The 22,804-nt window shown below is 38.0% G+C and overlaps 1 long non-coding RNA gene across 2 annotated transcripts; it reads right to left on the reverse strand.

Moving 5' to 3' along the window:
* Window positions 1-21,731, reverse strand: LOC113998253. 2 transcript variants are annotated; one of them, XR_003544394.2, is made up of 4 exons: window positions 21,591-21,731; window positions 5,579-5,720; window positions 3,897-3,986; window positions 1-19 (listed from the first exon to the last, which is right to left on the reverse strand). It is a non-coding gene; the product is annotated as an uncharacterized LOC113998253 (long non-coding RNA). The 2 variants fall into 2 exon arrangements; XR_005562414.1 differs by lacking the exon at window positions 1-19 and adding an exon at window positions 1,326-2,832.
* Window positions 21,732-22,804: the final 1,073 nt, after the last annotated feature.

The following is a 22,804-nucleotide window of genomic DNA, read 5'->3' on the forward strand; positions in this document are numbered from 1 at the left end:
GGCTCATCCATATGATCTCCTAAAGGAAAATGTGTTGGCAGTAACTAATTCAGAAAACACCTCCTGTCCATTTCAATCAAGATAGTCTTACAAGAAAGTGTGGTGATGCGTGACTTTATGAATGCATCTATGTGCAGGATAGTCATATGTACAGGATCTGCACTAGCACTGACAGCTTTTTTACCCAGCTTCAAGCAATCTCTGTAACATGGCAACATGTGAGCATAAAGCATAATATTTTTTGTTTGTGCTTTGCTTCAGCAAAACCAATCAAGTTCATGGAAACATTTAAAGAAGTTGGGGAAATAAAAGATGAAATTCATAGATGTGGACTATAGGCCTTTTCTGACTCATCTGGAATAAGTTTTTAAGAGCAATTTATTATTCCGTCAACAAAAAGAAAACTTGGCCATCAGTGGTGTCCCTGGTGATTGCAAGCTGAATTTTAATAGCTCAGTTTGACCCAAAACCTTACCCCCCTAAAGAAGCATTACTGGTGAAGCTTCTTTAGGTGAAGAAAACACCTTTCTTTGTACTTGTCAGACAGACAGCAGCTGCCACAGTTATTAGAAACGTGATTTGATTTTCCAGCAAAGTCTACTGTGTTGGCAAAGTGCATAAAATGTAACTGCAGGTCCTCATCTCTTTATCCAGGTGCTCTCTTCTCTCTGCAGCAAAGCCCGCCTTTATTCCCAGGCTTTGGTAGGTGCTGGACACAGGCAATGGCTATGGTTTCACTGCTTCCATGGGAACAGAAAGCATACTACATAAGCAGGGACCAGTGCTATATCACTGAATAAACCCACTTGCAAAGCAGTATGGAATAAAATGGCAAAGATTTAAAGAGAGCTGGTGAGTGCAGGGCTGTGCAGATCCCCTGGTCAGAGAGTGGCTCTGGGGGGTTTGTAGTAAGCAGAAGTTTGGCCAGAGGCCGCAGCAGCAGCTGCAATTGCACTTACTGTTGCTTAGTAGCCTAAGAAAACCTGCTTTCCCCTGGTCACCACACAATTTCCCTGCAGGAAGGCCTCCTCTGGGACTGTGTGCATGGATCAGGGTTCACTCATATTATATAGATGGATTTTTTGTTTTTGGTTTGCCCACTGACTGTGTGGAATAGATGATGTGAACTCAGCATATTAAAACAGTAATCCTCTCTGGAGAAAGAGTGGCATATGGGAGCTGGGCTTTGCTGTGTAGAACTGACAGATGTTTCTTGTTCTGCTTTGCTTGCCATATCAGAATTCAGATATGCAGCAGTGTGTGTTTGTATATATATTCTTCTTTCTTCCCTCCTAGTCTCTCAGGAAAATGTCTGGTTGCGGGAATTTCCCCTGTGTATTGAATTCACATGTTATTCAGTAAGTAAATCTGCCCCGAGAAGATGAGGGGACATTGCTTGTTTTACAGTTACCCATTTAAAAGATTGTTATAGTCATAAGACAAATACATTTTTACAAGAATTTCATGAGCAGGCTTTCTAATCTTTGGTGCGACTACTTTAGTATATTTATTTGGAGAAAAGAAAATTCTGGCTCCCAGGACAAGGCCCATGTCAGACAACACGGCAACATCTTTTCTAGCATCCTAACAAGGTACCTTATGTATGAACCTCGTAAATGTTATGAAAGGGAAACATTGAAGGATATAGCAAAACTGGATAGCTGAATGATATCGAGGGCATCCCTTTAATTATTAAATTTGCATTAGCTTCCTTCAAGTGCAAGATTTTTTTCCCCTGCTTTTTCATGCAAAATTCATCAGGCAAAATTTTCCTCTTTGACCCATCTGTAGATCCCATGTGAGCAGCACATAGTACTCTTGGATAGATGGCATGTGACAGCATTGGGAGATTCATAGTGGAACAAGCTCAAACATACAAAAGAGATCCATGGTGCAGATGGGAGAGTTAAATTCTGCTTTGAAGTTGTAATTGCAACAAGCAATTGTTTCTCCACTATGCCTAATAATCTCCTGTTGCTGTAAAGCTCTGTCTTCTAGTGTCTTGTCTTTGCCTGCCAGATATAGGTCACAGCTTTAAAGTAGCAGATGACTCTGAATGATCCCTGGCTTTCCTGCTGCCTTTTCCACTGTCGTGTTTGGTTTGGGTAATGAATTTTGCATGTTTTTCATGAGTCATACTAGGATCATTCTTCTGATTCTGTGGCTTTAAATACTGTTTAAAGATGAACACATCTACATAGTATTTTGCAGGCATACATGCCTGTGCTTTCTCACCTTAAGCGAGTTTTGGGTTGCCAGCTATGTGGCTTCAGAAGTGTGGTGCTGGACTGTGGTTTCTATGAGCTGCTTCCCCTTAAGTCAGATTTATCAACAGACTGAGTGGTTATGTGGCTTTTTAGTGAAGCTGCCTGGTGACTGGCTGGTGTGGAATGCAGGAAAAAGAATCCATGTTTGCTATATGCCCAGTGAGCCACTATATTAATTATGCCCAGTCTGCTTTTATTTCGATGCTGATAATGGTGGATTCTTGGTTACTGGCATACATCTGTTTAAGATCTTAGTTACAGGCATGAAGGCATGAAAATGTCAGAATGTGAAAATCTCAGACTGTTTCTGGAATATCAATGGCTCTTTAAAGCAACTTCGTGCAGATATTAATAAAGCACAAATCTGGATTATTATGCGATGACCTGTCACAGATATTTTGCTTGAATCTAGGCAAGTTATCACCAGCTAATTAAATATCGGCCATTTGGTGCATGAGCTCAGGCAGAGGTTGAATGAGAAACTGCAGTCATGCAATTAACAGTAAAGCCCATTTGTCTAAATGGAGTGCTGAAGTCCCAGCAGAAATCCTCTTCGCCCTGCAGTCTGTATGAAATAGCATGTGAGAAAAAGGCTGGTATACTTGTCTGACATTTTTAGGACTTCAATAGCCTGTTGATATTTATTAATCCATTCCTTTCTAACCACTGCACATATTTGCTTCTGAACATAGTTTTGGCATATCCAAGACTCAGATGTCATGTTTTTCTAACTTAAAATAACCTCCTTCTCAAAATACAGAATTTTAATGAAAAATGCATGTTTCAAATTCTGTGAGAAAAAAGGCAAATTGCACATGTGACTTTGAGAAGGAAATTTAGCAAGTGAATTGTAAAAACACAGGATAGTGACTTATTCATAGGCAGAAAAGATATCTAAAATGCTAAAATGTGTATATTCAGTGTTCTTAGATGATCCAAATTCACAAAGTGACAAAAATATTTTATTTTTACAATATTGAAGTCCAATATTAACTTTCATATGAGCACATCAATTATTTTGGAATTCTATAATCATAGTGCTGTTCATTGTCAAGGACACAAATTAGGTGGCCTCACAACTGAAGAAAACTTCTGTCCCCCATCATTAAATATTAATTTTCACTGTCAATTATTAAAACCAAGGCATAAAAACACATCTTATATGTATATATGCAGATAAATATGGGGGGGTTGTATTTATGAGGTCTCAAGCCAATGTGATAATTGAATGAAGTCACCTTGGCTAAAAATGCAATTCCACAATAGCACTCAATATATATCAGGATTAACTATTTATACTGTATAGCACCAGAGAACTCTATGACTGAACTAACAGAAAGGGAAAATCCATGAAATACCTATTTTATTATTTGTATAACATTTTCTTTGAAAAAATCAACATAATCAGGTAGCAGAAAAACTCATTATCAATAAATGGTGTGCAGAAATAGCACAGTACAAGAATCAGTCTATCATCTTATTAGACTAAAAGTAGAAAAAAACCTGATCTATGAATAAGTTGAGTAGAAATACCTGGATTATAAAAACTAGTTGAATATTCACAGAGACAGTGTTCTTTAGAAAATAAAGACTGGCAAAAGTATAAGAGGGTACACAATAATTTTATACCTTGATTCTGTAACGTGTGATTGAAGAGCTGTCAGGTGGCTTTCAGCCCCTTTGTGATCATGCTTAGAAAGCTTCCGAAATCAACCATTGCTGAAATAAATGTAGAAAAGTTTGTTAACAATGGGAATGTAGATGCAAACAGTCAACGGGTGTTCACCATAAAAGGGGAACAGTTAATTATTCCTGTTCAGAATAATGTAGAAAGATGTAAATGTACTGAAAATAACGGAGGATTTAGCACTGGATGTTAAAAACTTACCTCTAGCAATAGTTCCTGCATAGCAGAGGTGTGCCAAATAGGCAAGCTTCTTCAGCTTACTGGGATGCTCTGGATATTTACTAGCACAGAGTATAAAATGACAGTGGCAGAAATGGATATTTAGTTTTCCAAATAGTTAAAGCTATAGTGCTTCCAATGACATGAAAAATTGCAAATTACAATCCTTCTCTTGTCATGTGATGGAATCCACCATCTGTCTGCACACATTCAGTAGCTACAGTGCTTCCCGGGAACGTGGATTTACCCACACACGAAGATCAGTGATACTGCCCATGCACAGTAGGTGTAGTCTCATGGACTGTAGTTGTACACAGTTAACTGGATGCACTCCAGTTACAGTAATGTACAGTTTCTGTACATTACCAATGAATAAAGGCCTATGCAGCGAGTTAAATGTCATCTTTTTTCCTGTATCAAATAGTTTGTTTCTTATGACAAGTTCATTTTTTGTAGAAACTTCCAGACTTTCGTCTGACAGAAGTATGTTCAGAGTGCAAAGCCTGAACAGAGGTGTAATGGCAACTGTAATAATGTAAGGTGGTGATTCTCTTGGTGCAATTCTTCATCCCCCCAGACTGGAATAACTTAAATACATTCAAGCCATTATGGCTTTTCACTGAGTTTTAAGGTTTGTAACTATTAGGCATAACTTGCAGAAAAAATGGAGATGCTTTTTTGTGACTTGAGTGATGTAGGCCATATTCTTCTCACAGATGTGCCTGTACAATGAGTGCTTGAGAGTTAAATGGGTGTAATTTTCTGTGATTGTACTCATTCTTGAGACAGGAATAACTTGTCTTTTTTTTTTTTAATCAATTACTAATAAATAATTCATTTAGGTAAATAGATATTTCTACACTTGCTTGGGACCATATGCATTTTAATATATATAATTTTCAAATTGTCAATTTTGCATCTAAGTTCAGTCTGTCTTTTGGTACATGCCTACAAAAAACTGCAGATTTTTCAGATAGCATTTGGGAGTAGGCAGTTATTGCTGATGGTCCCAGATTCAGTCCCAGATAACTATCCTGCTGCAGCTCATTATGTTTTCAGAATATGTGGAAGATATAAGATGATTTTGCAATAGTACAAGCAGAAGTGGAGACTGTGTATGCCTGCAGCTCACAGCACAGCGTGGCAATAAGTTCTTGTTTTGTGTAGCTGCTCCAGTAAGCACAAGTGGTAGGATAAAAAGAAATGTTGAAAAACAGAGAATTAAACATATCTGATGACTTAATGAATGCTTTTAGCTTCATGTTCTTCCATTTAGCACCTGGCCTTCCCTGGGTGGTTGCTCCTGACTTTGACACATTCTAGAAAGAACATAGCTACATATAAAATCTTGGGAAATTACAGCTCAAAGTGTTACCTAAAATAAACCAAAGCAGCTCAAGTGTACCTCACTTTTGTTGCCTGCAGCAATGCACTCTGGAAGCATTCAGAACACTTAGTAACCATATCTTCTGCAGACCTCTGCCTTGTAGACTGGCTGGTGGAGAATTCTGCTGCTGGCTTTCGACGTCTGCAGTGTATCCGTCATCCTAGAGGCAAAGGGAGATCTGACATCTTTTTGGTTTCTGTGCAGTCAGTGTAAGAAATGAGGCACTAAGGTTTTGCTCATAACTAGAGGCGACTTAGTCTTTATTGTTAATTTTGTAGATGTGTAGAGGGGAGATGCTGTGTAGTCCAAATTCCAGCAAAATTTAGCTGCCATTCCCAGGCAGTTCCAACCTGAGGAGTGGATTTATGAGTTAGGTGGTGAGATCTATGAGAGCTACAAAAGGTGAGAAGCTCCTTTTGAACCCAATGGGAGTAAATGGCATTGATGGACAAACAGCTGTCAGTTCACTGTGAAGCAAGGAGCTGTGCATTGCCTGAGGCAACACTGTAGGTTAAGGGAGCCCTTAATGATCTGCTTGGGTAAAAACTGTGTTGAGCTAAAACACTAACTTCATCCAAACACTTGTAAATCCATGAAAAGCAAGGCATTCCTCTTTTGAAATATTACTTTAAAAGACCCACAACATTTTAGGTACTAGGATTTCAAATTGATATGCAGCTTAATTAGAGATCAGAAATTGTTTAAAATCTCTCTTCATACTGTGGATAAAGGGATGTCACCCTGCCCAGTTTTCAGCAGTACACCTGAATTATATATACACTGAAATATATTTATTTATATCTTTAATCCAACTCAAATTAAAAAGAAAACTGTTGGATTTTCAAAGAAGCAAAACTTAAACAAAATTTATTAATTCCAAATTAATTCAAATATAAAATAGTGTAGTTTTATTAATCTTTCCCAGGAATTCCCATTGATTGAAGGATTTATTTGTTTGGACTTTAAATGGCTTTGATAACAGAACATCAATATAAGTACTTATTTGATAGAATGTAATTTTCATGTGTTTTTCATTACTATTATTTGCCTTCCTGCTCTGGTAGAATGCTTTCTGGATACAAATTCTTGTGATAAATAGGAAACTGTGACCAGTGACAAATTACATGTCTAAACCCAAGGAAAATAGATGAAGGCAGTATTATTTTTGTAACTGCTTAATACTTAATTTTACTGTTCTTTGGATGGGCTCATCTGTCTCTCTAATGGCAATAATTTATTTCAGCTGTTTTTTCTGTATCTAATACACTGCTTTGGCAACAGAAGAGTTTACCATTTTAATGTAAAATTCTGTATTTAATTAATAATTAAATAAGAGTGTGGGAATATTTCCTTTCATTCTCATTGGAATTAAGTTCTGATAATCTGACTTGATGTTGGAAGATCCTAACGTTATGAATTTCACTATAGTAGAAGAAGTAGGGCAAGTAATCAGCAAAACTTTTTTATTTACTTGTATGCCACTTGATGAATATGCAGATGAACCATATCACCATCTTGGATACCAGATGAAAATTGTTTATGACTCCTAGCTATCATCAGCCAGTTTATTTATGGTGTGAAAGCAAAGTTTAAAGCAATGAATGCCCCTATCATCCTAATTAGACAGGTTAAAATGCTACATTTTGTATCACTGTGATGTCAAGATTATGATCACTGTTAAGAGGATGGAAATTACTAACACTTTTCCAGGAGTTAAAGTGTATCCATTCATCTGTTAATGGATTAGTGGATGAAACAGTAAATATTGATTTGTCTTGGGGTATAGATGTAGTGTTTGGAGATTTGATGTGATGTTCCAGGAGCAGGTATCACTACCCATAATATGGGTTCCACATTTCTGTGTGTTCTTGCTACACATTTTTGTATGTTCTCATTTTATTTTGTGCTCTCCAGATGTTTGTGCATCTCTTGTTCACGTCTCTTTTGCGTGTTTACCCCATTTTCCTTGCCATTTCAGCATCCCAGTTCTATCACTCCATTTTCTACACACCTTTTCTTTCTTTTCTTCTATCTTAATGTCTTGTTCACTCCTTCTTACATAGTTTCTTACTTTTCTTGCCTCCTCCTCATCCTCCCTTATCCTTTTCTGATATCCAGCTCTTCCAGTCTTCCATTTTAATCTTTTCACCCTCTTTGGTTTACCTTCAGCATGTCTGTTTCCAGCCTCCCTGCACGTTTTTCCACAGTGCTCCAATTCTTCGCTTTTCCCTGTCGTGCTGTCTCCTGCATATTGCCAGCCAACCGGCTTTGCTTAGGGCAATAGTTATTTGAGACAGAAAGCAGACACCAGGTGACTAAGCCCTGAAGGGAAGAGCAACGTGACACCCTTCTCTTTGCTTGTGTCTGTGCCCTGTGCTTACCATACCCCTCTAAATATCACCTGTACGAGGTTGTCGCTGCCCGTGTGGCACCGTCCTGTGCTCGCCGGCTGAAGTGATGCTGAGGAGCTGTCCAAGGTATGCCTGGCGGTCCCATCTGTCCTGTGCCATGCTATCCTGTCCTGTCCTGCCTCGTCCTGTAGTGTCCTTCTATCTCTTTCCCCTCCAGTATTTTGGCACTGAGCTTTCCAGGCAGGTGGCTGCAGATGTAGCCAGAAAGACTCTTTCTCTCATCCTAGTAACTCCACTGCTGTCTGTGGGGAGGTATCTGTTGATACCTCCAGCTAATAGAATCCAGGATAACAATCTCAAGTTGCTGGAGTCAGTAGGATGTTGCAGTGTAGGCAGCTCAAACACCATTCCAGCTAAGAAGATAAGGAACTAAGTGTGGAAAGCAGTATCTCTTATTGCAAAGTTTGGCAGAAAGAACATACAGTTTCTACATGGAGATGGAATTACAGATCACCAGTGTCCTGCTTCCCTAATCCCTTGCCTAGCTAGATTTCTCAGATATGCAGATATGTTGGGTTTTTTTCTACATCCAATTCATACCATGCAATTTAATTGTTTTCAAATGTTTGGGAAAATGCATTTAAAATGTGCTTCTGTGCGTTGCTCTCTGTACTGTGAACTGACACCGAGGACACTTTTCCAGTCTGTTGACCTAATCTTTCATTTAGAAGCTATGTAATGGATACCTGGTATATCAAAGATATGGTGAGATTCATTGACAGGTACAAAGGATCAACCTTTACCTCTCTTTGTTCCAAAGATTTGTTTTCATGGGCATTCTCAACTAAGTAATTTTATGTCTTGCCTGGAATATTTTCATCATCTGTTTGAGGAAGTAACATCTATACACAGAGGATTAAAGAAAGTTCATCTGTTTTTCAGTTTGCTTAATTTGTACATTTGAGAATTCTTTGTGTGTAATTCATTCGTTTCTCCAGTGGTTCAGTTTCCCACTCATTTATGTGACTCTTTCCAAGAGTGATGTTCCTGAAACCCATAAAAATAGGATCACCTTCCAAAAAGCAGAAGGTTGGCATTGGCACAGAGCATAAAAATTTGTTGTTTCTTTCATTAAATTTTTTCCATCTTTTTTTTTGTCTCTTGTAAGCTCTCTGTGCTGAAGTTTACACTTCTGTAACATGGAGACAACGTCCTTTGCAGTCTTAGGCAATGGTATGAGTGTTATGTAAACCATAATTAAATTCAGTACTGTGAGATCATTAGAAGAAAGTCTATTGTTGTTACTGCCACACTAAAGATACTGTTGGGTACAATTTCTAACAACATGGATGGGAGTTAGAACTTTTCAGGAACTTCTAAAGGTGTTGAAGACCTACAATGAATACTTATGATCTTTGCCTCTCCATACATTTTCATTACAGTCCGAGTCCTCTTCCCAGAGGAGCCATGGGAATCCTCTAATGTCCCTAGAATTTTTAGAATCAGGCTGATAACAAAAGGTTCATCCTCTACTCCATCTAATCTCTTCTAATCTCTCACTGTTACTGAATGGCAACACAGCAATTGTTAGCTACTTCTGTGTCTCCAGAAAAACTTACACATAATGTTTAAAGTTTCTCTAGGAGACAGTGAACCCGAGGTTGTGCCTTCCAATGGGTATTTTCCATGGCTAGTATCCTTTTTAATACAATGACAGATTTTTAATTCTAGAAATTCAGATTTTTCTTCTAGAAATTTCACAAAGCAAGAAATAGGGGTTATTATTAGTACTGTTTTTTGAATTATAGTCACATATTTTCTCTTTAAATGTAAAGATTATTATATATATGTAATAATTTATCATCTTTTACTATTCTCAAGTACGTTTTTCCTCTATATTTTCTGAGTCTCCAATGAGTCTTTTAAATGGTAAAATGGGAAAGACAAGAAATGAGGGTTTGCAAAGCAGTGCTGAGATTTTTTTTTTTATATTCATTAACTATTTTTCCAATTTGTTCCCATTATGAAAATATGGCTAACCAGTAGTGTTATTAGTGTAATGGTTAAATGTCTTGCATATCAGTTCTGAGTAAGTTCAGCTTTTGTATTTTGGAAAACTATTGAATATGGGAGAAATGGATGGTGGTTCTTATGAGGTGTTATAAAAAAATTATAGTCACTTGTGATTTATAGAAATTATGAAAACATACCTCTGGCATGTGCAGAAGGGCAAAAAAGGAGGACGTATCTGAAGTTTGCCAAGTTAAGCATAATATTCCTCTGTGGATTTTTACATCGGGAGTTGTGTGCACTCTAGTGATAGGAGGGAGGACAATCCCCTTGTGGCTCTGTACATGCAAGTTGCATAGATTTAAATGTCACCCCTGCTATCACAAGATCTATAGTGAATAGGTTACTTCATGAAATAAAGGGAGGGCATTTTTCTGAGTTATTTGCTGCTAGCTAATCTACTCCAAGAAAGAAGATTTGCAATAGGATACAGAGCAGAGAAGTGCAGATTATACCTGATGTAATGGGACATGCATTAATTTTTCATTAAATGTGAAAATTAAAAGGAAGTATTCACAGCTGTTCCTCACCCCTGCCCTTTTCCACCTCCTCAACCTACTCAACCTCCTGGGAGTGAAACACTACTTTTAGTGCTATTTTTATCTGGAATGGATTTTACACTAACGAGTAGAACAGGAAAACATTATTTTCCTCAATGGTTTCCCTGTAAAAACCTGTTTAAAACCAGCAGCAGTCATTTGCCCTCACTTACAGTCTTGAGTGCTTAGGCTTTGATGGGGGAATCATGCTGAGCTCTTTCCTCCAATGAATCCTCACCTACAATTAAATGGCCACAGATGGCATTAGTTACTCACTTATACCTGGTAACATCAATGCCTTCAAGTTCTATTGAACTGTCCCCTGTGCTGTTTGCCTTCTGCTGGTTTGTGAGAGAGTTGTTGATGAGAATTGGGCCCAAGCAACTTGTTCTGTACAAGTGTCCCCAGAGTGCTGGTTACTGCTCAGCTGTGCTTCATGTAAGTCTGGCTTGTCTTGTCTCCCGACTGGTCCTGCTCAATGGGTTACAACTTCCATGGCTAAATGACTTTGGGAGGGCAAAAATGAAGCTTATGTACCTGTGTGTTCTGGCCTTGCCCCCTTGACCAGTTGCATTAAGTTGCCTTTATTGAGATGGTAGAGATTTCACTGGAATGACTAAGAAACCTTTACATCTTCAGTCAGTGACTCTCCCCCCCAAATTTCTAGGCAATTATGCTCTATTTAGGGCCTGGGGACACTAATGCTGTTTATTAAAACAGCCACAATCCCTTCAAAATATGGTGCTTAGTTAATGATCATACTAATCAAGAGCAAATAAACAAAAAGGAGTGTTTGGTTCCTTCATGTTTTCTTAAGAGCTGAAAAGTAAAGGAAATAGTTTTGTAACTATGGCCAGCAGACATTACCCAATATTTCAATATATGTGATCCACCATGTAAAACCCAACTATTTTAACATAATCACTTTTTAGATTTTTATTGTACTGCACTTAAGAGGGAAAAATCTGGGCCCAAAAGTGAAGTTAATTACTTCAGCCAAACTGTAATGTAAAGTATTTCATGAGGACTTGCACTTCTTTGTCTCTCTAAGTAACCAGCTTACTGAAATGGATCTGTGGTCCCTTTCTTAGGCTGAAAAAAAGGGCAAACAGGAGAAAAAATTAAATCATACATCCATAAAGCTCATGTTTATTTGTTGTACACACAGGGCAGTTTTGTCAAGAATTGCCTGAGATTTTTTTAAAGATGTCTTTTATATGTTCTTTCTGAAATTTAGATTCACCTTTCAAAGCATCAGACTTTGCTATCGTGATGTCGATATTTCATGCCCCAGTGATTTGGCTGACATCATTTCAGTACCATATAATGTTGGATCATTACTATTAAACATATCTTTGTAAGCAGAAAGAGAAAGAAAAACTCAAGAGAGGCATAGCCAGGAGAAAACAATTCTGTGTGAATGTAGGGAAATGTCATTGTAGATCAGACGGTATGCACTACACATGCATAATGTATGTATTTTTTCCTCTCATTTTCTCTCAATCAAGTCTGATTATGAGGGGAAACTAAAAAAAAATAATGGACAACTGGAAATTGCTAGAGTATGTTGGTTTACAGTGCTTTGAATATTATTAAATGAATTAGTTATGCTGTCAGAGGGAGAACAGCTGCATTCTGAACCGGGAAATAGCCTGATTCTGCCTTCATTTTTATTTTAAGCCAGTGAAAATGGCATAGGACTGAAGTCAATGTATCTAATGAATCTTTCAAAATATCTTCCTGGTAGGAACTACTCAAAACATAGCCACCTTGTGTGCAAAAACCACTAGAACCAAATATTGCTTCCTGGTGTTTCAGAGTAGCTTCTTTCATTTTCAGTAGGATTTGGGAACATAGTTTAGTGCTTTGTTTTTATGTCTCTTCAGACTATATATTGCAGAAAGAAAAGGTTATCAATTCAGCAAATTTGTAGAGCTGCACTGAGTGAAGGAACTGACTTAGTAAAATTGTAATACAGAATTAGATTTGGAACACTTTGTAGGCACAAATATTCATTCCCTTACAACGTGTGTTAATGTCATGTCAAATTATGTTTGTAGTGGAAACACACATATATGAAATTTCATAGGAAATGTGAAATCACAACCTCATATTTCATACAGTAGAGTCCTCCTTGTTACAGCAGTTTGTGTTTGTGTAAAGGTCTTTCTGCGAAAGCACAGCAGCCAGGACTGATTTCATGGCTCAGCTGGTAGCTTTTGCCCCCTCCCCCCCATGGTAACTGGTACATTCAGCTTAATAGAGACACATTCTTCTTCCTTTCTTCAAAACAGAGACTTTTGTTCCCCATAGACTTCACAGGGATAAAAGATGTGATAAATCTGTGGAGGTTAAACTTGTTCCTTTCTTGGAAAGAGCTGGTTATTTTAACTGCACTTTAAACTCCCAGGTACTAACTGCATTGTATGATGCAGGGTTTCAGTGCAGAGCTACATTTTCTCTGAAATATATAATAAGCTGTTGCATTTCTTTCTCGGTAATAGGACAGTGGACCCCTTGGAAATTACTAACTTGGACCTGATGGTTTTCTATTATTTAAAAAGGAGAAGAAAGATTTGACTCCCATTACCACAGAAACAAAGCTAATCAAAGAGGAAAATCTGCATGATATGGTACTGTGTGTTTTTAGCACCTCTCATCTTTAGCTCTAAAATGAACTCAAAAATGCTAATTTTCTATTTCAAATTGCTGACGGTGTAATTAAAATAGTTATTTTTACTGAGATTACATACTCTTCTTTTTTACAGTACTAAGATACTTTAACATGTGATAGTCTTAAGTCCTGAATGTGAAAAGCTCTTATGTCTATATTCACTCAAAGTCTCATTTGAGCATGCATTTGCGTATATGTATATACATGTCTATATACTCTTTTCATGGCTTGCTCCATATCTCTCTATTTGCTTAATAAAAAACAGCCAGAGAAGAATAGGGACACACATTTTAAGAATGGTGTGTTTCAAATCTTCCTGCTTTAATTTAAATAGATTTTTTGAAATAAATGAAATTTTCAGGCAGAAGAATATCTGTTTATACTAGGTTAGAAATATGCAAAAATTGCAACATTCCCTTCACTTCACTTCCACTCCAATGCTGCATTTACCTCGTGCTGATATTTCAAATTCAGCAGGAAAATAAATATACAATTCGCTTCTATTTGCAGTCCAAAAGAGAAAAGATGATAACAATGCCAGGCATTGCATCCACATTATGTGGATGGCTGTCACGAGAAAGCCTGCTATTTCTAGCCTGTTCTGAATTGTTTGCCTGCAGTTACAGTTGTGACATCAGGGCATCTTCTGCCTACAGGTGCTGCTTCACAGTGCCAACAGTACTCTACACCAGTGGTTTGTCGTTTTACAAGAGACATTAAGGTAATTCACTTTGCCTTTAAATGTTTTTACCTACTGAACAAATAAATTTTCCATGTGTCACTGAACAACGTAAGGAATAAAATCTCTGTATTTTGGACAACATCTCTGCCAGAGAAAACCTTCATCTCCAGGGTACTTGTCATAAATTGAGGGTTTCTGAGTGTGATTTCAGACTTGCTAGAATTTGTGTTGAGGGATGGAGGGCTGTTTTTTACAATAAATACTGAAGAACAAAAATATTATTAAAAGTATAAGATATCCCATATGCAAAATTCTCTGAATTTTGATAAAGCCGAAAATGTCTCTTTTTTTCAAATGGACAATCTCATTGAGAAATGACATAAAGATTTTAAAGAAAGGCAAAAATATATGATATTCAGTAGCAATATCATTGCTGTCCTATAGTAACACACAAAACAGTACAAAATGTGTTCTTATACATTACATTCAAAGCCATTTTCTCATGGGAGATCAACACATCATCAGAGTCCTTGGGGTCTTCTTTAGAGTTACAGCTACAGACAGCTTTCAGTTCAGATAAAGTGATGTCTACATGTGTAACTGCTGTAACTCAGCTGTGCATACTGTATGTATGTGAAGGTTGCCCCTGTATGTGTGTACTGCACACCCCTTTGTCACTTTGCCCTGTTTCATGTGTATCAATCCATATCCATATTCGTATTCATGCAATTTCAATTAGCCTGCTTGTTGGAGACTTGAGTATAAAAAAGCGTATGAGCAGAAGTGAGGGAAAGGGTGTACATTTGTCCTCTATTGTACAGTTATCCTCTACAGTACAATTAAGGACCCCAAAATAATCAATGGATGTACCACTAACTGAATAAATATAGAGTACTAAGCACAAAGAAACCTTGCTTTTTTTTTTTTTAACATTTAATGATGACTGTAATAAAAAAGAAGTAATAATTGTTTGTATTACCCTCTAGACCCATATATTGCAGAGCACTATATAAAAAGTGAGGTGTAGACTGAATATGCTTGTGAAGAGGATTTAATTTAGAATAGAGATGATCTACTTGCAGTGGCACACTTCAGGAGCAACTGTACTGCAGTGAAGGGAGTAATCTCAGCACACAGTCAAAATTAGGCCAGTCAGATTGCTTCTGTATTTTATGTTAGGCTCAATTAAGTAGCTGAAATATTTTTGTGTTGGTATTAACAACAACCGGAAAGGTAGTACTGCTCATCTCTACTAAGGCTCAGTTTTGTCTACATTTGGCTCCTTCATTGGTTTTCTATAGCCTAGAAGGCACTCAGTGAAGGAGAAGATGGGAGCAGAGACTGACATCGAGGCATGTTTTTTAAGAGCATCTTTAATAAGAGAGAGAACAAGTATTTCACTCTGTTCACTCAAGCAAAACTAGTTATGGTATGTCACTAATGCAGAGTGCACGGGCACATGAACCCAAGCATGCTTCCTGCTCTGCTGTCTGCTTTTTTCTGTGTGGTGGATGTTGCACAGAAGCAGAAAGCACATGAGCCATTTTATTTCAGTCTCTGCAGCTGCTCAGTGCAAGAGCACCATAGATTTTTTTTTTCTGCTAAGAATAACCATGATCTCCATAAAATGGTATGAACAGAAAGCATGAAGCTTATTTATTCTTTCAAATCAACAAATACCTTAACCCTGATTTCCAGACAGGCTTATATGCCCCGCGATTGGACAGACGGTGCGGTTTCTCCGGTGTGTGTGGGCTGCCCGCAGCACCGCCGGGCACAGACAGGCGGCAGCGGCAGCAGCGCGGGGCTGGAGCCCTCTGCCGAGCGCGGAGCACATCGGGCCCCGCCGTGCCCTCGGCGAGCGTTGGTCCTTTCAGGCTCTGCTCCTTTCCGGCTCTGCTCCTTTCCCTTAATTTCTTTTCTTGGTGCAAGAATATGCCATTAGTATTTTTTTCCAGCTTTTCCTCTGTTGGTCTGGGGGATCCCTGTGCAGTGCGAGTGGGTGGGAGGCAGTGGGGATTGACCCTGCCTGCAGTTTGGGCAGGGCAGGAGGGTGAGGAACGGGGGCCCGACAGGGCTGCCACGATGGGCCCAGGCTGGGGCTGCGGGGGACGAGCATGGGCGGTGGTGGCAGTGGCTGGGACACAACAAGAGTGACATCAAGGGCCACATCCACTTCTAATCCTGAGGTCTGGATAACCAAACAGGAGTTCTGCTGCGGGAGATAGAAATCTGTTGTCTTTCGAGTCTAATTGATTTATAGAAATCAATCAGCAGTGGTTTGCATTGCTATGTCAATCATGTGTGCATAATCCTGTTTCAGCTGGCACCGGCAATTCCTATTGGGATTTTCCACTGCATCGGCACAGTGCATTCAGAAGTGACTATGCATCAAACTTGCTCTGTCAAAAAAACCCCCAAACATTTGGACTTTTTTTTTTTTTCTCAGTGAGTCCATGTAATGTAGAAGCAGTCACATGCTATTAGAGCTTTCCATGTTTATTCTGTTGTTCGTCTTACACCTGGTAGCAGCTGTGTGTGGGCGCACGAGCCACAGAGAGCAGCTTCTTGCCGTGCTCCAAGCCCCTCTGCGGGCAAATGCGTGCTGCCCACTGCCCCGACTCTCCTCAGTCCAGCACTGTGCTGTGCCCTGCCTCTTCCTTTCATTACCTTTTTAAAATACTTTTAGCACTATATTTTTCTTCAACAGAAGCATTTAATTTCATTTAAAGCGTGTAAGGTAGTTTGTTTACATAAATGCCTAATGCATATGGAAACTTCCTAAAGATCCCTGCTACTTTGTACCTGGTTCTATTAATGTTGATTTAACAGGCATAACGAGTAACTGATGTTGCTAAGAAGGGTGGTAATACTTTTTAATATTTTTAATTACATGAAATTATCTATCCTCTGGAAGAAATGAACCAGAGATTGAAATATGGAGTGAAATATTTTTTAATGCATTGGGGAATTGAATATATTATAAGAACTCAGATGAAATGCTGATTAGTATTTAGGAAGACTAATTATAGTTAAAGATTGCTCTGCTGAGCATAGGTTGATACGCAACCTTTCTGTGTCTTCAGAAATCTTTAGAGTGTAGGACACAAACCAGACTTCGCCTTTTTTGGAATCTGGTGCATGTGCATTTGTACAGCTTACAAAATGCTTTTTGTATGCAGCGAGTGGAGGATTGGTATGTAAATAAGGAGCCAAAGCATCACACAGCTGTAGCAAAATGGGATACAACTTCCCTGGAAAAATGGAGTCTGATTTCTAGGGGCGTTCATCTAACAGGAAGAATCTGTGCAAAGCTTGCAGGATGCAAACAGTAATGTTTTTGCTGATGTCAAGGGCTTAGTGAGTGGGGAATAAAATATAGTGGAAGACAATATATGGGATTTAAAAAAAAAGGTCTATATTGTATATTTTTTCAAGTACGTCTTTCTTCTAATATACAATTCCAAACTCACAAATGATTTGTGAATTTTGACAGAAGATATTTTCTGCAGTAGTGCTGTTCAATTCTATCTATGATGCTTTTTCATATTGAACTTTACGTACATTTGCATGCACTGTAGCACAAAAAGTGTTTAAGCATAGGGGCATAAAATGATCAGCTACTCAGAATGGGAAGAAGTTTATCCTTCTACCAAACAATTCATTATTGGAGTTTGATGTTTTCTGAAACGGTGTGGTTGTTCAGAAAAGATATAAAGCTAGATGGGTCTTTGGTCTTTTCGTATATAGTGGTTCTAATGTTTCTAAATTGCTGTTGCTAATATCAAAAGAAATATTGCAAATGTTGATCCACACAATACTTGTTTCCTTTACACAGAATGTGCCGCTGAAGGCAGTTGGCTAAACCTCCAGAGTAGTAGGATTTGGTTCAGAACATTATTTTTATAAAAATGTAAAATTTTAAACAGGTGTTCAGTAATATTTAACAGGAAAAAAATAATAAAAGCATATTTCATTTTCCAGCCACCAAAAATCCCCTTTGCACAAAACCTTTTTCTCCAGAAATAGAAAAGGAAACAGCTAATCCGTTAAAATCACCAGTGACCAAAGCATTTCTGCTGATGTCCCTGATTTATATTGCTATAACCCTAGACAGCTATAATGGATTCCTGCATAACACAGTCCCTCACTCCAAGCAAGACACCCAGAATGGGACCCAATGAGATAGTTTAAAGAGGAAGAGCTTAAGCTGCTTCCTTGAAATATTTTTTCCTAAATAAATCAAATACAGGCACATAGCCACACAGGGTTCTAAAACAAGTGCTGTTCCTTGTAGTAATGCCTACTGTAAAATTTTACAGAATTTGTTTTCTACTTTCTCCTGCTCAGCCCCTCCTCCAAGATACTTCTACAATACCATGTTCTAGCATGCTGGGAAGGAAACAGCCTTGACAAGGTATTTTATTTTCTCGTAGTGACAATGCAATCTTTTTTCCTACTAGAGATATTTCCTAATATGTGTCACTGGTGGTGTACCATTCATAAAAGCCAAGCACAAATAGGTCTTCTTATAGGAATTATAACCTTCAGCTTTCTACTACCTTTCTACTACCCATCTACTCTGAGCTTTCTTTTGTGTGCATTAGAAATGATTAGAAAAACTTACTGTTCTTGGAAATCATGTGTACCTTTGGATAATTTGAAGAAAGTAATTATACAAACTGAAATGGAGAGACATGAGACATCTTGGTGGAGATTGACTGGTGAGGAATTAGTGAGAGACCAGCTGGTGTGAGATCACCCAAAGACATGTCAAACCTGGTGGGCCTGTGGTGTCAGCAGTACTTATTCCCTGTCTTTTTTAATCTGTTATGGCCATTCTTATATGCAGCATACTCTGCAAAATTTTTCCAATGTACCTATTTGAAGTGCCAGGAGATCAATTGTCACTTAACATCTCATTTCGAACAACTGTATCTTGGAAATGCATTTTAAAATTATATATATATGTATATGTATATAAATAACAAGCAGGTTTTCAGGACACCTGAAGCTAGCACTTCACTAACTAGTAAGTCTGGATGGACAGCAGTGTTAACAGCTTCAAAGGCCATTTTTTAAAAGCTACAAATTATATCTTAAGAAATTGTATCACCAAGTATTTGAAATTATGCACAAAACTATCCAAAGTGATGTCCCCAAACATGTTCAGAAAAAAGCAGTATCTTGAGATCTGTCTTTCAGCACATTAAGGCCAAAAGTTCAATTCTTTTCAACAGAAAAAGGAAGGATCATTAGTCTTTTATTTCTAAGAAGAGCAAAAACCCCCCCAAATCTTTATCAAGAACCATTAAGTTCTCTTCCAGAATGTTTCAAATATCACAGTTCAAGTTCTCCTTCAAATGTCAGTGTCAGATTTCAGTGTCAGGTAGTCACCGCCTGTTCTATTATTACTACTGCTGCCTACCTTGATAAAAGCCTATTCATAATACATTCTTTTTAAAGATGCAGCAAGATGTTAATCTGTGTTTCCATCTATCTCTTGTACTGTTTTTATTGCAATAGCATCTAGACCTCAGGAACAGATGCTGTGTTAATATTAGTTAAAACAAAAACATGGAAAAAATTTGTGAGTATCTGAGACAGCGGGATGAATTTGCACCCTTTTTTAATATGTGGTGTTTAGCATTTGTACATTTTGTTCAAGGGAGTTAGCCAGAAGCCTAGTAGAAATATAAATCATAGCTGTAGGTAAACTACAGCTATATCATGGCTATATCCATAGGCAAAAAAAAGATGGATCATGGCTATATCCATAGTCAAAATTTTTTTAAAAGGTCACTTTTCAATACATTGTGTGCTAAATTGCGTAGAAGTCATTTTAGGTTGCATCCCTCTTTGCCCACCCAGTTGTTCTTCCAGAATATGCTAAAGCTTTTGGTGGTTCATTCGGATGAGTATAGGTCGTTGCACATTTTCAAGTAACGCCATTGTCCCAGTAATCTTTGTTAGCTACCTAAATACTTTAAAAAATACTTTGACTAAATATTTTTCCTTGTAAGTGTGGCCAGTGTAATAATCTGATCTTACACCTTTGTTTTTCCCTTATTCATTGTTACTGATTTTAAATCACAAGCCACTTTCAGCAGTGTCTATCTTTCCCTGGGCAGCAGTTAATACTTTTAGAGTATATTTGAAACTTTAATAAATATTGCTAATTACACAACATCTTTACAGACTTCAACAGTCACATGGCACTGCAACATTCATTATCACAGGGAAACTCTCACAGTGCATAAGACATTTGCAAGATGCTTTCCAACAGGTCTCAACCAGTTGAAACATGTTTGACCTAAATACTTGGAAGTCTGTTGACTGTGAAGGAAAAACACAATTTTTCAAAAGGAAGAAAGATGTCTTAATAACATTAAGATATTATAGTAGCATAGCTTTCTTTTGATCTGTCTTTGATTATTTGAGAGTAGTGGTAGACAAAATAAATCTATTTTTGAGAGGAAGAGAACTTTACTGTTCTCAGGCTGAAGGCACAGGCATGCAGAGTTTGTAGAACAGAGGGCCATCTAGCTTGTCCCCTGTTTCTGACTGTGACCATCAAAGGATGTTTAAGGAAAATGTAGAAGAAATAGAATGTATGTCCTAATGTTCCTTCCTCTGAATTTAGTGAATTTTAATCTGAAAGTTCATCTGGATAATCGTGTTTAAAAACTGATCTCAGTGAATGCATCTAAATCCATTCACAACTTTAACTTCCACAAGAATATAAATATTAAAGAAATGTTTCTGAAACAATACATTTCTTTTCTGTAATAGCAAGGCAAAGAAAGGCCAGACTGCGCTTCTCAAGTTCAAAGCTACACTGGAGCTAAGCTTTCACTGAAGAACAGCTATCCCCATCACAACTGCTATTTCAACGTGCTTTGCCTCTAGAGGTTATTTTCTTTTATGCATGTATGTTTCAGGTGTTGCTTACTGTTGGGGTTTTTTTAACTACTTTATTTTAAAAACCAGATTTCTGCAGCCATGTCACTGACTCACCTGATGGTACTATTTAATATTTTGTTTCTACTTACAGTCCCTTCCTTAAAATGTCTCTCTTCTGAAAGAAGTCCTCTATCGAGTAGCCAAGCAACCTAAAACCTTCCTTCTAAGATTAGTCATTGAGTCATCTTGCAGCTTATTTAATCCTATATTTCATACAAGTTCCTTCTCTTGAGGCTGGAAGAATTCCATTCAAGGCCAGAGAAGGCAGTCTTTCTCAGCTGGCAGCTCTTTGATCCTATTCTTGATGAAACTTTGCAGTGACATTTATAAGCATGAAGTAGGATTAGAGAATGCTCCTGTTCTCACATGGTGACTTTTTGTAGCTCAGGACAAGTATTCTTGCTCCTGCCACACCACCTTTGCTTTCCTCCAGATCAGCTCTGATGACTTGCTCATAGACTCTTTAATGAAAATCTTCAATCATCCATACATGCCTGCTTTTCATGTTGTAAATGTGCTTCTTCCCTTATCCTCCATCTACTGTTTCTTTAACCATTATTTTTGTCATTTTCTCCTCTCTGTCATGATCTTCTGTATAATGCAATTCAGTGGCCTCATGATCCTGCTTATTTTCATTGCCCCTTCCTCTCCTTACAGAGCTAGCTGCCCTTCTTTCCCCCTTGGTGTGTCTGCCAGTTTCTGCTCTTTGTTCCTCCCCCGTGGTGTTTCAGTTAGCTGTCTTTGCTCTTACCTTGTCTTCATCGCATGAGTGGCTACTTTTCTTTTCTGTGTCTCTGTGTTTCAGATCATCATTTTCTTCAGGCATCTACAGTTCTTGAATCTTCCATGATGTGTTGTCGTTTCTGCTCCTTCACGTCCTTAAATCCCCTTTAAAACTTGATTCTATGTACCCATGGCAACAGTCGCTTCAGATTCTGTGACCAAAGCAAGCACTGAATTGCTTCTGCAGTTCTTTTCTTGTTTACCATATCACATAGAAATGGGAGAGCTGAATTTGCTTATCTGATGACTCATAACTCTCCACTAGAATTGATGTTTGAGCCCTTTTCCTCAGAGCTGAGTGAACAACTCCTAAAGAACAACTCATTTAGTGAAAGTAACCTTTTTTCTTTTTTCTAGTTACTGTAAAACAGAATCTGTTGGATTTTTGCAAAGAGTAAATACTGAATGGTTGTTTAGGGTTTGATGAGCCTTGGAATATTCTTCCACAAACCTTTAGAGAAGAAAAGTCAGCAATGGGCACCACGTATCTGGTATGGTGAGGGAGGAAATAGGATAGGCCAACTTTGTTAGCAGCCATCTGTCACTCCCACAGACACTGTCTCTTGTGTGTGAGTGATTGAAAACACGTGAAACAATGCAGTGGGTTCAGTCTGAGGGGATGGCTTTGCAAACCCTTGGCAAAGGGTACTAGGAAGCTGCAAGCACCTCTCAGTAAGGACAGCTACTGATAAGCTCATCACAAAATATTGCATGATACATAGCACCAACTAAAATGTTAAGGAAACTACACAGGGGTTACATATGTAACATGTACATTGTCAATTAAGAAATTAGGAGTGAAATGCAGAAGTGGCTATGATACGTAGAAGAATGCTTAATTAGGCAGGGATGTAGGTGTATACAGGGTTGATTGAACTTGTGAGATAAGGTTTTGGTGTGGTTTCTCATGTCAATAATACTAGATAGAAGCTGCTTATCTGATTGTACAGATTGTGGAGAGAACTAGTTCTTTTAGCAGAAGACTCTCCTACAAATAAGATGCATCTTGACCATCTGTTGCCAGATGGAAGTGTTCTACTTCTGAATCACTGGCTGCAGTGACATATTTAGACAATGAATCTTTCATGGATAGATCCAAAGCACAAATACATGTTGAGGTTATTTTTTGTGTTTACTTGGCCTTAAGTTTTAGTATGGCTATATACTCTTGTGAACATACTG

Source organism: Pipra filicauda, unplaced genomic scaffold (assembly GCF_003945595.2).
Source record: "Pipra filicauda isolate LSUMZ 115617 unplaced genomic scaffold, ASM394559v2 scaffold135_size2527700_pilon, whole genome shotgun sequence".
NCBI lineage: Eukaryota > Metazoa > Chordata > Aves > Passeriformes > Pipridae > Pipra > Pipra filicauda.